This window comes from Hippoglossus stenolepis, chromosome 10, assembly GCF_022539355.2.
Source record: "Hippoglossus stenolepis isolate QCI-W04-F060 chromosome 10, HSTE1.2, whole genome shotgun sequence".
Lineage (NCBI taxonomy): Eukaryota > Metazoa > Chordata > Actinopteri > Pleuronectiformes > Pleuronectidae > Hippoglossus > Hippoglossus stenolepis.
In genome coordinates, this window is record NC_061492.1 from 26,411,471 (window position 1) to 26,425,496 (window position 14,026).

A 14,026-nucleotide genomic window follows, 5' to 3' on the forward strand; every position below is an offset into this window, starting at 1 on the left:
AGTTGATGGCTGCTCCCTGCTGAGAGCAGCAGAGGAGCCTCTCGGGTCACAGCCGCTCACCTCACGGTGGCTCTCTTTTGCTTCTTCCGCATGTCAGATCCCCAGTATGCAACATTCCCAACCCGCCCATCTGCCAAACCAAAATTACAAGCATCATTTTATTACCTCCTGCCCTGACTCACTTTCAGATTATTTAAGCCTGTCAAGCACACATCCCTGAACCACTTACATCTGTCTCCCAAATGCTGACTCTGGTTTCACCGCCCCCAGAAGGTCTTGAGGGAAAGCAAGTTTGATTTTGACAAACGCTTTCAATCTAATTTGGAATCCAGTTCAAGTTCATTGTGACTCTGTATGGTCACGCGCCACAAAAAGCAGTGAGCCATCAGATGCTTCGCACACTTTGTGTGTGCTGCGTCAAGTACTCACTTCATTGTTTATAAATTTACTTGATAATACAATTGTTTGAGGTTTGGTTTTCTACAAGAACAGAGGCACTGCTCCAGCGGCACTGCAATGCTAGGTCGATGCGGAGAGAAAAGGAGCAAGTCTAAATTTCTGCCTCTACAAAATCAGAGTGATTATGTAGTCTCCTATATAGAGGACATATCAGATATTAAACTGATAAGAACAGATAATTACACTTGATTCAGCTTAGTAAGGCCTGGTAGTCGTGATAGTTTCCCATGTTGGATGCCGTCCACTACTTAGTTTAAAATAAATTCACTTGTTGTGGTACCGTCAGAGAGGTATGGGCCAATGGCTGCTGTTATCACTCCGCCCTGCTCTCCTTTGTGGCGCTTGATTTGACCTAGACAGCTTTTGATTCTTTCATACACCATGGTGCCTAGCCATACACAGAAGCTTCCAAAATAGACTAACCCATGTTTGTTCTCTCCACGGAAGTCTTTAGTAAAGGCTTAAAGACTTTAGGCAGCAGGAAGAGAAACCAGAGTCATATGGCCTCTGTTGAGAGCAGCAGAGGAGCCTTCTCGGTCACAGTCACCACCTTCACGGTAGGTCTCCTTTGTTTTCCGTATGTCAGATCCCAGTATGTGCAACATTCCCAACCCGCCCTATCTGCCACAACTAAATTATACACGTTTTTTTATTAATTTCTTGTCTGATTCATTGCATTGGCTTGTGGAGTTTCAGCCTACAATATTGTAATCCCTGAACCATTATATACTTCTGCCCGCAAATGCTGACTCTGGTTTCTCACCAAGTCTCCAGAAGGTCTTGAGGAAAGCAAAGTTTATTTTTCTTGACAATGCTTTTTAAACCCTAATTTTGAACTGTCTGCCTCACAGACCCCTGCATGGTCGAATGCTGCCAAAGCAGCAGAGCTATCAGAGCGGCTCTACACACTTGTGTGTGCTATGTCAGTACTTACCTTCTCATTGAGCCAGTGTAGAATCTACTTGATACGCGAAGCAATTGTTTGAGTATTAGTTCTTCATGGTTGTAAGAAAATAGAGTGTGCACCGTTCCCAGCGGCACTGCAATGCTAATGATGGAGAGAAAAAGAGCAAGCCCACTTCTGCCTCATGCCAAAAATCTGCTTAATATGTAGTCCTCATATAGAGCATGCCAATATCAGACATTAAACTGATAAGAACAGACACACACTTGATTCTAGCCACAAAAGGCCAGGCGATAACCTCCCAAGTGTTGATGTCCACGCGCCAAGCTCTTGGCACAAATCTCACTTGTTGTGGTACCCTGCTCGTAGGTGTGCATAATGGCTGCTGCTTATCACCTCCACTGCCTTCTGCAGGCGCTGTGATTTCTGACTCAGACAGCTCTTTTGATTCTTTTCACTTATAAGGTTTCAGCTTTGACAGAGGTAAAGTCTGCTGTAGCACTTGAGATTTGAATCAGTATTGTTCTTCCATGGTTTTATAAAGCATGAAGATTGCAGCAGAGAAACCAGGAGTCGCGGCTGGCTTGTTGGAGAGCAGCAGAGGATTTCTGTCACAGTCAATTCTTCAATGGTTGGCCTTCTCTTTGCTTTTCCGCATGTCAGATCCTGGAGCATGAATACTCCCAAACCACCTCCCATCTACAAGCAACCAAAATTATATGACTGCCTTTTGCTACCTTCCTGCCCTGAATTGCCATTTGGCTTTAAGTTTGTCAAGCAATACATCCCTTGGAAACTACTTATGCAGCATTCGCTCTCCAAAATGCTGACTGGTTTTCAACCGGCGCCCACAACCGATATGCCAAGCTCATTCTGACGTCGCTTGAACCAATTTAACCAGTTGCTTGTTGTGACCCCGCATGGTCGATTGTTTGGCGCAGGTTACCAGAGCGGCCTTCACATCACAGTGTGCCGTAACAAGCACTTACTTTCATTTCACAGCAGAATCTACTTTTGATACGCAATAACTTGTTTGAGTGTTTGAGTTTTCACAAGGTAGAATGAGATACACCTGCTTCATGCAGACCATATAATGTTAGTCAGCATGACATTAAAGAAGGATAAGCTCCTAAACTTTGCCTCTTTATGGTTAGGGGCAAATTGATATATGTAGTCTCACAGGAGGACATATCAGATATTAAATCTGATGTATAACAGATGCACGGTAATTAATTTTCAAATGCTAAAAGGCGAGGTAGTTTAGTAAGTCCCACGTTAGAGATGTCCACTTGCTCTTGCACAACTTACTTGTTGTAAATTCTGTCTGTAGGGGTTGTTAATTATTGTTATTGATTTACACTCTCTGCCTGCTTTCCTCTTTTGTGAAGTTTTTTGATTTGACTTGTGATAGCTTTGATTTTTTTCATATCTTTCCATAGCTCAGCCACAGCAAATTCTCACAAAAATATATTTAACTCATGTTTGTTTCATTAAAGTTTTAGTAAAAGGGCAAAGATCAGCGCAGAAGAGAAACCTGAGCTAGCACACTTGTTGGAGGAGCACAGGAGGAGCTCTTGGCCACAGCTCACCACTCTGGTTGGCGTGGTGGCCTCTTCTTTGCGCTTCAGTGCTGGGATCCTGTATGGTTGATTCAATCCTGCCTCATCCACACAAACTAAAATTTTGAGTATGAAGGTTTTGGCTGCATTCTCCTGCTCCTGACTACTGTGATTGGCTTAAGCCTAAGCTTAAGCAATTACATCCCTGAACCACTTTTACTGGTCTGCCTCCAAATGTTGACTTGGTTTCTCACCAAGTCTTCCAGAAGGTCTTGAGTGAAAGCAGTTTTTCATTCTGACAAAACGCTTAACTCAATTTGGAATCCAGTTCGGCCATTAGACTCCTGCATGGTCACACACTAGCAGTGAGCCATCAGAGCGTTTCACACACTGCGGCAGTGCCAGGCCACTTCCTACTTTCTCATTGAGCCACAGTGAATTCACTCTTGATACGCCGACAATTGTCTGAGTGTTTGGCCTTTCTACAAGGTAAGAACAGAGTGCAACCGCTCCCAAAGCGGCACTGCAATGCTAGGTCGATGCGTGGAGACAAAGGGAGCAAGCCCAAATTCCTGCCCTCATGCCAAAAATCTGCTTAACAGGTAGTCCTACATAGAGATGACATATCAGATATTAAACTGATAAGAACAGATACTACACTTGATCTAGCCAAAAGGCCGAGAAGCGATAAGCCTAAGTGTTGATGTCCACGCTAAGCTCTTGGCAAAAATCTCACTTGTTGTGGTAACCTCAACAGTAGGTGTGCATAACAACGGCTGCTGCTTATCACCTCCGCCCAGCCTCCTTTGTGGCGCTGATTTCCTTGACTCAGACAGCTCTTGACTTTTCATAACTTCATAAGGTTGCATAGCCATACAGCAAAGCCTGCCAAAAATATATTCAACTGCAAGCTACCTCCACGTGAAGTTCTTAGTAAGTAAAGGATTGGTACAGAGGAAGAGAAACTCAGAGCTTGGTGGTTTATTCTCTGTTGGAGAGCAGGAGAGCCTCTCGGTCACAGTCACCACCTACGGGCCTCTTGCTTCCTCCCGCATGTCAGATCCCCAGCATGCAACATTCCTTAACCCGCCCCCATCTGCCAACCAAAAATTATACACGCCTTATTACCCTCCCTCTGCCCTGACTACTGTGATTGGCTTTAAGCCTGCCTAAGCAATACATCCTTGAACCACTTATGATTCTGCCTGAAATGCTGACTCTGCTTTCTCACCAAGTCTCCCAGAAGGTCTTGAGAAAGTGTCTTCCATTCTTGACAAACGCTCTCTAACTCCAATTTGGAATCCAGTTCAAGCCCATTGCATCCTGGTATAGTCACGGGGCAAAAGCGGTGAGCCATCAGAGCGTGCCTGCATGACTTGTGGTGCCAGGTCACACTTCAAAGTTCTACTTGAGCCAGTGTAGTAATCATTTCTTACGCTTTACAATTGTTTGAGAGGTTTGGTTTTCATACAGTAAGAACAGAGTGCAAAAAATCATGGTTCCCAGTGGCACTGCAATTGCACATGATGTGGTGGAGAGAAAATGAGTGGGGTCTTCAAATTACTGCCCTCTATGCCAAAAACGTATTATTATGTCCTATATAGAGGAATACATTGACAACTGATAAGAATGACACTACACTTGATCTTGCAGGCTAAATGGTGGTTTGTTAAGTCCTGTAAGTGTTGATGTCCATCTAAGCCTATAATAATCTCACTTAAGTGGAACTGAAGTTCGGTAGTAGCTAATAATATTGCCATGGACACTCCTCCTGCCTAAGTTTTCTTTTGTAGGCTGCATTTCTTGACTCAGATAGCTCTCTTTGACTTTACACATCTCCCATAAGGCTCAGCCTGGACAGTGTGCTTGCCACAAAAATATATTCAACCTATGTTATCTTCCTTCACGAAGTTTCATGAAAGGTGAAGATCATGGCAGGAAGAGAAACCAGAGCTGCATGGCTCCCTGCTTGGGAGAGCAGCAGATGGATCTCCTGGTCACAGCCTACCACCTTCACGGTAGGCCCCTTTTGCTTTCCGATCAGATCCCAGTATGCAACATTCTTTTCAAACCAGCTTCCCATCTGCCACAAACCAAATATATAATGCCTTATTACTCTGCCCTGACTAATGTGATTGGCTTTAAGCCTGCTGTTAATACATCCTGAACCTACTTACATTCGCCCAAAATGTTGGACTTTATTTTCACTGTCTCCTAGAAGGTCTTGAGTGAGCAAGTCATCTGACAAACGCTTAATCAATTTGAATCTAATTATGTCACAGACCTCATGGCCACGCCACTACAAAAGACATCAGAGCTGGTTTTACACACTTGTGTAAAAAGTAGGTCATACCTTAGTTTATTGAGCCAGTAGAATTCACTTTGATATCGCTAGATAATTGTTTGAGTGTTTGAGCCACAGGTAAGAACAGAGTGCATCCACTTTGAGCTGCACGCAATGCTAAGCTGATGCGTGAGAAAGGAGCAAGCTCCAAACATTGCCCCTCATGCCAAAAAATTCTGCTTAATATGTGTCCCCTATATAGACACATAATGATATTAAACTGATAAGAACAGATACTACACTTCAGATCTGGAAATGTGCGCCTAGTGTTTACTAAGCCCCAGTGCTGGGATGTCCACGCTTAAGCTCCTTAAGAATAATCTCATCGGCTGGCATCTGCTCCGTAGGCAGTGAATGAATACAATGGCTGCTGCTTTCACACTCTCCGCCAAGCCTTCCTAGGCTTTGATTTCTGACTCCAGACAGCTTTTTGACTTTTCATACTTATAATATCAACATATATTGGTAAAAGTCTACAAAATATATTCAACTCATACTTGTCCTTCTCCACGGAAGTCTGAGTAGTAAAAAGGGCAAAGACTTATGGCAGCAGGAAGAGAAACCAGAGAGCGTGATGGCCCCTGCTGAGAGTTGAGCAGAGGATCCTCGGTCACAGTCACTGGCCTCACGGTAGGCCTCTCTTTGCTTTCCTCCGGCGTCAGATCCCCAGGCGCAACATTCCCAACTCCGCCTTCCTATCTGCCAAATCCAAATTATAGAGACAGTTTTATTAATTTCCTGCCTTGATCACTGTGGATTGGCTTTTGCGCCATGGTTACATATCCTCTGAAATCCACTAATATTCTGCCTCTTGCAATAAGACTTGGGTTTTCACTAAGCCTCTAGAGTGTCTTGAGTGAACAAAGTTTCCATTCTTAATGGAATCGCCGAATTTCGACTCAACTAGTTCGCGCTTGATTGGGACCGCGGCGGTCACGCCACTAAGCAAACAGAGCCATCAGAGATGGGGTTTCACGTTAACCAGTGTGGGTGCTGCGGGCCGCACTTCAGTTTCGCCGAACCAGCAGAATTCACTTTGATACGCCGGTAATTGTTTGAGTGTTTCGGCTTTCGCTGCGGCACAGATGCACCGCCGTGGCATCGTAATAAGTAGGGTCGATAAGGGTGGTAGAGACAAAGGAGTGCTCCAAATTTCTGCCCCTTCGCGCTGCAATTCACACACAGGCTCAGAGGACATATCAGATATTAAATTGATGGGTTAATAGATACCATGACTGATCTGCATGCATGGCTTGAGAAGTTAATAACCCCAAGTGTTGGTCTACGCGCAAGCTCTAAAGAAAATCTTCACTGTTGTGGTACCCTGTCTAGGTGTGCATAGCAATGGCTGCTGCTTATCACTCCCCCGCCAAAGCTTTCCTCCTTTGTGGCGCTTGATTTCAATTTGTATGTGTCATTGACTTGTCACACTTATAAAGGCTTCCAAATATACTATGTGCCTGCCAAAAATATTCAACTTATGGCTGATCTCTTCATTTAGTCTTTAGTAAATGCAAAGACTGTAAAAAGTGATGAAGAGGTTCAGAGTCAGCATGGCCTCGCTGGAGAGCAGTGAGAGAGCCTCCTTCTGTCATGAGTCACCACCTTCGCCGTAGGCCTCTCATTTTCCGATGTCAGGGGATCCCAGTATGCAACATTCTAACCCGCCCCATCTGCCAAAACCAAAATTATACACGGCTCAGTATATCTCCTGCCCTGACTACTGTTAAGGCTTTAAGCCTGCTTGCTAATGGCATCCCTGAACCACTATATTCGCCTAAATGCTGATCTGATTTTCACCAAGTCTCTCCACAGACATTGAGGTGAAAGTAAAACATATATCTCTGACAAACGCTTCTAACTCAATTTGAACCAGTTCAAGTCATTGTGACCTGCAGTATGGTCACGCCACAAGAAAGAGAAAATAACAGATAGTTTTACACACTTCTAAAGCAGTCGTTTACCTCACTTTCAATGATGTGTAAAGGGAACGATTTTCATACGCAACAATATGAGTGTTTGCCACAAGGCACATGAGTGCACTGCTTCCTAAAGGGAATTGCATTTAGGTTTGATGTGGGGAGACAAAGAGTGGGCTCACTGCCTCATGCTAAAAAATTGTTAATATGTAGCCCTATAGAGTAATATGTATTTAGATATTAACTGATAAGAACAGATAGATTTGATCTTAGCCAAAGGCCGAGAAGCGATGTAACCCGGCAGTTGATGTCCACGCCAAGTTCTTGGCAAAATTCACTTTGTTGGCACTGTCAGAGGGCGGGGTGTATAAAGTAATGTGCTGCATATCACTCATCGCTTCCTTTGCAAGCGCTTGATTTCGACCTGATGTTTCGTTGATTTGTTATGACTTTCACATATTTAGCCACAATATGTGTCACAAAAGAAAGATTCTAATCCTCTGGCTGTTGTCTTCTCTCTCACAGGGCTTTGGTAAAGCATGAAGATCAGGTGCAGAAGAGGGAAACGAGTCGAGCATGGTCCTTTCTGTTGAGAGCAGTGTGAGGAGCCTGGTCACAGTTTGTCACTAACAGAGGTCTTCTCTTGCTTTCCACTGACAATCCCTATATGCAAATATTCCTCTAACCTGCCTCCTTATCTGCCAAGATAAAATTTAGTGAGTATCACTTGGCTAATTTCTGCCCTGGATTAATGTGATTAGTTTTAAGTCTGTTTGAGTTAATACATCTTGAATCACTTGAGATTCATCTGTGCCTGAATTTAGTTTTCACCAAGTTCCTAGAATATCTTAGTGAAAGTGAAGTTTCATTTTGACAACCATAACTCCGGCACTGGAATCGTCAGTTCACGTGACCGCATGGTCATTATCAAGCAGCGAGCACATTTCAGAGCGGGGTTTCCTTCACACATCAGTGTGCCAGCTGTTGCATTCCCGTTTTTATTGTTTTCGCAGAATTCACCGCGAGATACGCCGATACCGGAGTTTGAGGTTTGGTTTTCTTTTATAGCTAAGAACAGAGTAAAATCGTTCTTTGAGCCGTGCACTGCAATGCTAGGTCTGACATGGGAGAGGTGTTAGAGGTAGTCTGAATTTCTGCTGGCCTCATGCTTCAGGGACTGAGTGACAGGTGGGTCTGAAGGATAGATGATGACATTGACATAAACTTGAGGTAGCACAGATACTGACTTCTGACTTAGCAAAAAGGCTTAGTGAAGCAGTATCTCTAAGTTGTTAATGTCCACCAGGTTTACAAATTCTGATTGGTTAGTACCTCTGTTTCAGGTGTGCATAAGGCTGAATGATGAGTGTTATTATCACCCGCCTTAAGCTTCTCTCTTTGTGGAAGCTGGGATTTGACCTAAGAGTCACTTGACTTTCTTTTCATTTATATGTCAGCTACACAAAGCTTGCTGCAAGATATCTTGAATCTCTCTGTTGAGCCTTCCATCGGAAGTTTGTGGTACATGCAAAGATTTGACAGTGTTATGAAGAGAACTGGGAGCTGGGGCATGGGCCTCTCTGCTGGAGGCGGCAGAGAGCCTTCCTTTGGCTGGTTTCACCACCCTCATGTAGTTTCTTGCCTTCCAGATATTGATCTGATGAAGATTCTCACCTCTGCTTCATCTGCTGTAACTAAATTAGGCTGCTGCAGACATTCCGGCCTTGACGAATGGTGATTATTTCAGGTTCTGCTTGCTAACATATCCTGAACTCATTAGATTCTGCCTGTGGAATGTTGACTTGGTTTTCACACATGGTTCCTCTGAGAAGGTTCCTTGATGAAAGGAAAGCTCATTCTTTGACAAACACTTTTCTGAACTCAATTTAATTGCAATTGCCTCTTATTGGCACCCTGTATGGTTGCATGGCCATGGAGCAGAGCTAACAGAAGCAATTTCACACTTTAGGCAAGCAAAGGCCTCAGTCATTGACATGGGGAACGATGAGACGCACGACGATGAGTGAAAGCGGTTTTATATAATAGAATGAGGCACCGTTCGGAAGCGGCGAATACTGGTAACGTTAGGTTTGAGCACAGTGTGATGAGAAAGATATCTGCACTTCTGCTTCCTCATGCTGCACCTGGAGGCTGGTTTATAGGGAGTTTCTCTCGGCGAGAGAGAGATACATCGATGATGAATTACGTGGTTTGATATTTACACTGACTTGCGCCGCATAATGATAGGCTGGATAGTTCCGGCGGTTGATTCCAATGCTGGTTTCGTTATACAATCTCACTGTTGGTGGCACTTCTGTTTGAGGTGCGCGCGAAACACGGATGTTGCATGATTACCACCGCGCCTTCAGTAGCGCTGACTTGACTCTGATGAGTCACGACTTCGGCTGACTCTTCAGACAGGCTGCGCTAAGAAAGAAAGCCTGGCAAAGAGGATTCAATCATGCTTGTCTTCCACGGAAAGTTCTTCAGGTAAGTGAAGACTCAGCGCAGGGAAGAGAAACCAGAGCTGCACGGCCTCTTGCTGGGAGAGATGGCAGAGGGTAGTTTCTCTTTACCAGCCACCACCTTCACGGTAGCCTTCGCTTCCCACAACAGATCCTGAATATATTTATCTTGAACTCCTGCCATCTAAAGCAGCTGCCAACCAAAATATGACGCTTAGATACTGCCTTATCATTGGGTGGATTGCTTAAGCCTGTCATAAGATCCTCTGAACCTACTGGCATTCGCTCTGTAAATGCTGGACTGGCTTTCACCAGCCCTGAAGGTCTGAGTGAGCAAGTTTATTCTGACAACGCCAACTCAATCAAACCGTCGGTTTCATTGCACTGGCAGGATGGTCAGCCGGGCCACTAAGCCAGCGATATCAGATGCAAGGTTTCTCGGAAGTTACACTTCGTGGTGGTGTTGTAATGTGTTACCGTTTGTCGGAGCTGGCGGTAATCACTTTCGATACTGGAGCAACCGCCTGGCGCTCGGCTACGTTGCAAGAACAGAGGCACCATCTCCAGCGGCAAATTCGTGCAATGCCAAATGAAGGCAGCGAGAGGCGATAGCTCCAATTTCCGCCTCTATGCCGCAAAATCTGTTGAACATGGTCTCATGATGATATATCGATATTGAACTGATAAGAATGACACTTAATTGATCTAAGCCGTACGCCAGGTTTAAGGGTCCTTGCTGTTAGATGTCCACGCCAAGTTTAGCAACTTACCTGTTGTAAATTCGCTTTGTAGTGTGGTAATGTTTTACGCTGCCATCACCTCGGCCTGCCCTCCTTTTGCGGGCGCGGATTTCGACCTGTATTGTTTTTTTAATTTTTCGTTGACTTGCACAACGTCGCACAGAAGAAGCTCACACAACAATGATATTCGTTAACTCAGCGTTGTCTTCACTGAAGCCTCATAGTAAAAGGCGGCATCAGTGCGGTAAAGATGAAACTGAGTTGCACAATTCTTCTGCTGGAGAGCAGCAGAGGAGCCTCTGTCACAGTCACCACCTTCACGGTAGTCTTTGCTTTCCGCTAGATCCCAGTATGCAACATTCAACTCCGCCTTATCTGCCAACCAAAATTATACACTGCCTTATTTACTTCTGCCCTGATTACTGTGATAGCTTTAAGCCTGCCTGCAATACATCCTGAACCACTTACATTCCTGAAAATGTTGACTCTTGGTTTCTCACCAAGTCTCCAGAAGGTCTTGGAGTGAAAGTAAGCAAGTTTCCATTCTTGACAAACGCTTCTAACTCAATTTGGAATCCAGTTCAAGCTCATTGTGACCTTGCATGGTCAACGACACTAAGCAGTGAGCTATCAGAGCGGTTTCACACTTCAGGTAACAGGCAGCACTTCTAATTTTCATTGAGCCAGTGTAGAATTCACTTGATATGGCAATTGTTTGAGTGTTTGGTTTTCATAAGGTAAGAACAGAGTGCACTGTCTTGCAGCGGACCAAATGCTAGGTCGATGCGTGAGAGAAAGGAGCAAGCTCAAAATTTCTGCCCTCATGCCAAAAAATCGGTTATTAGGTCCTCATATAGAGGACATATCAGATATTAAACTGATAAGAACAGATACTACACTTGATCTTAGCTGCATGCCGAGAAGCTGATAAGCCCCAAGTGTTGGATGTCCACGCCAAGCTCTTGGCACAAATCTCACTTGTTGTGGTACCCTCTCTGTAGGTGTGTATACACATGCACATCCTCCGCCAAGCTCTCCTTTGTAGCATGGATTTCTGACCTAGACAGCTCTTTTTGACTTTTCAATTTATGGCTTAGCCATACAGCAAAGCTCATGCAAAAATATATTCAACTATGTTTTTTCCACGGAAGTCTTTAGTAAAAGGCGAAGATCTGGTGCTTATGAAGAGAAACCAGAGTCAGCATGGCCTCTGTTGAGAGCAGCAGAGAGCCTCTGTCACAGTCACCACCTTCACGGTAGGCCTCTCTTTGCTTTCCGCATGTCAGATCCCAGTATGCAACATTCTAACTGCCCATCTGCCAATCCAAATAAATACTCACACCTCCCGCCCTGACTACTGTGATTGGCTTTTAAGCCTGCCTACAATACATCCTGAACCACTTACATCCGCCTGTAAAGTGCTGACTCTGGTTTCACCAAGTCTCCCAGAAGGTCTTGAGTGAAAGCAAGCTTCCATTCTTGACAAACGCTTCTAACCTCAATTTGAATCCAGTTCAAGTCATTGAGACCTCAGCATGGTCACGCCACTAAGCAGTGAGCCATCAGAGCGGTTTCACACACTTGTGTATGCCAGTCATATCAGTTTCATTGAGCCAGTGTAGAATTCACTTTTGAGACACACAATTGTTTGAGTGTTTGGTTTTCTACAAAGTAAGAACAGAAAACGCCTGAACGGCACTGGAATGCTAGGCTCAAGTGGAGAGAAAGGAGCAAGCTCCAAATTTCTGCCCTCATGCCAAAATCTGCTTAATATGTAGTCTTACATAGAGGACATATCAGATATTAAACTGATAAGAACAGATACTACACTTGATCTTAGCCAAAAGGCATGAGGCTTATAAGCCCCAAGTGTTGGATGTCCACGCCTAAGCTCTTGGCACAAATCTCACTTGGAGTAAACCTGTCGAAGGGTGCATAACAATGGCTGCTGCTTCATCACCTCCGCTCAAGCTTCCTTTGTGGCGCTTGATTTCTAACCTAGACAGCTTTGACTTTTCACACTCATAAGGCTCAGCCATACAGCAAAGCCTGCCAAAAAATATATTCAACTCATGTTTGTTCCTCTCAATGAAGTCTTTAGTAAAAGGCGAAAGACTTGTGCAAACAGAAGAGAAACCAGAGTCAGCATGGCCTCTGTTGGAGAGCAGCAGAGGAGCCTCTCGGTCACAGTCACCACCTTCACGGTAGGCCTCTCTCTTTGCTTTCCGCATGTCAGATCCCAGTATGCAACATTCCCAACCCGCTCCCATCTGCCAACCAAAATTATACACGCCTTTATTACCTCCTGCCCTGACTACTGTGATTGGCTTTTAAGCCTGCCTAAGCAATACATCCCTGAACCACTTACATTCGCTCCAAAATGCTGACTCTGGTTTCACCAAGTCTCCCAGAAGGTCTTGAGTGAAAGCAAGTTTCCATTCTTGACAAACGCTTTCTAACTCAATTGAATCCAGTTCAAGCTCATTGTGACCTGCATGGTCACGCCACTAAGCAGTGAGCCATCAGACGGTTTCACACACTTGTGTGAATGCAGGCAGTACTTCACTTTATTGAGCCAGTGTAGAATCCACTTTTGATACGCGACAATTGTTTGAGTGTTTGGTTTTCTACAAGGTAAGAACAGAGTGCACTGCCTCCCAGCGGCACTGCAATGCTAGGTCGATGCGTGGAGAGAAAGGAGCAAGCCCCAAATTTCTGCCCTCATGCCAAAATCTGCTTAATATGTAGTCCATATAGAGGACATATCAGATATTAAACTGATAAGAACAGATACTACACTTGATCTAGCCAAAAGGCCGAGTAGCGAAAAGCCCCAAGTGTTGATGTCCACGCCAAGCTCTTGGCACAAATCTCACTTGTTGTGGTACCCTGCTCAGAGGTGTGCATAACAATGGCTGCTGCTTATCACCTCCGCCCAAGCTCTCCTTTGTGGCGCTTGATTTCTGACCTAGACAGCTCTTTGACTTTCACACCTCATAAGGCTCAGCCATACAGCAAAGCCTGCCAAAATATATTCAACTCATGTTTGTTCCTCTCCACGGAAGTCTTTAGTAAAAGGCGAAAGACTTGGCTATGAAGAGAAACCAGAGTCAGCATGGCTCCTCTGTTGAGAGCAGCAGAGGAGCCTCTCGGACAGTCACCACCTTCACGGTAAGCCTCTCTTTGCTTTCCGCATGTCAGATCCCAGTATGCAACATTCCCAACCCGCCCCCATCTGCCAACCAAAATTATACACGTCTTTATTACCTCCTGCCCTGACTACTGTGATTGGCTTTTAAGCCTGCCTGCAATACATCCTGAACCACTTACATCCGCTCCAAAATGCTGACTCTGGTTTCTCACCAAGTCTCCCAGAAGGTCTTGAGTGAAAGCAAGTTTCCATTCTTGACAAACGCTTCTAACTCAATTTGGAATCCAGTTCAAGCTCATTGTGACCTGCATGGTCACGTCACTAAGCAGTGAGCCATCAGAGCGGTTTCACACACTTGTGTGTGCCAGGTCGTTACCTCAGTTTCATTGAGCCAGTGTAGAATTCACTTTTGATACGCGACAATTGTTTGAGTGTTTGGTTTTCACAAGGTAAGAACAGAGTGCACCGCCCAGCGCACTCAATGC

General features: G+C 44.7%; 7 non-coding genes and 3 pseudogenes across 7 annotated transcripts; all 10 read right to left on the reverse strand.

The window, feature by feature from the left end:
* Positions 1–487: 487 nt before the first annotated feature.
* LOC124853112 lies at positions 488–671 on the reverse strand. Its single transcript, XR_007033481.1, has one exon. It is a non-coding gene; the product is annotated as a U2 spliceosomal RNA (small nuclear RNA).
* An 803-nt stretch (positions 672–1,474) lies between these two features.
* Positions 1,475–1,658, reverse strand: LOC124853102. The gene has a single exon (XR_007033479.1). It is a non-coding gene; the product is annotated as a U2 spliceosomal RNA (small nuclear RNA).
* A 1,759-nt stretch (positions 1,659–3,417) lies between these two features.
* On the reverse strand, positions 3,418–3,611 carry LOC124852981. Its single transcript, XR_007033395.1, has one exon. It is a non-coding gene; the product is annotated as a U2 spliceosomal RNA (small nuclear RNA).
* A 1,739-nt stretch (positions 3,612–5,350) lies between these two features.
* Positions 5,351–5,523, reverse strand: LOC124853128 (annotated as a pseudogene).
* A 1,775-nt stretch (positions 5,524–7,298) lies between these two features.
* LOC124853139 lies at positions 7,299–7,477 on the reverse strand (annotated as a pseudogene).
* A 3,656-nt stretch (positions 7,478–11,133) lies between these two features.
* LOC124853017 lies at positions 11,134–11,318 on the reverse strand. Its single transcript, XR_007033428.1, has one exon. It is a non-coding gene; the product is annotated as a U2 spliceosomal RNA (small nuclear RNA).
* A 753-nt stretch (positions 11,319–12,071) lies between these two features.
* Positions 12,072–12,249, reverse strand: LOC124853035 (annotated as a pseudogene).
* Positions 12,250–12,422: 173 nt separating this feature from the next.
* On the reverse strand, positions 12,423–12,535 carry LOC124853739. Its single transcript, XR_007034078.1, has one exon. It is a non-coding gene; the product is annotated as a U5 spliceosomal RNA (small nuclear RNA).
* A 495-nt stretch (positions 12,536–13,030) lies between these two features.
* Positions 13,031–13,218, reverse strand: LOC124852941. Its single transcript, XR_007033357.1, has one exon. It is a non-coding gene; the product is annotated as a U2 spliceosomal RNA (small nuclear RNA).
* A 176-nt stretch (positions 13,219–13,394) lies between these two features.
* On the reverse strand, positions 13,395–13,503 carry LOC124853620. Its single transcript, XR_007033960.1, has one exon. It is a non-coding gene; the product is annotated as a U5 spliceosomal RNA (small nuclear RNA).
* Between the last annotated feature and the right edge of the window lie 523 nt (positions 13,504–14,026).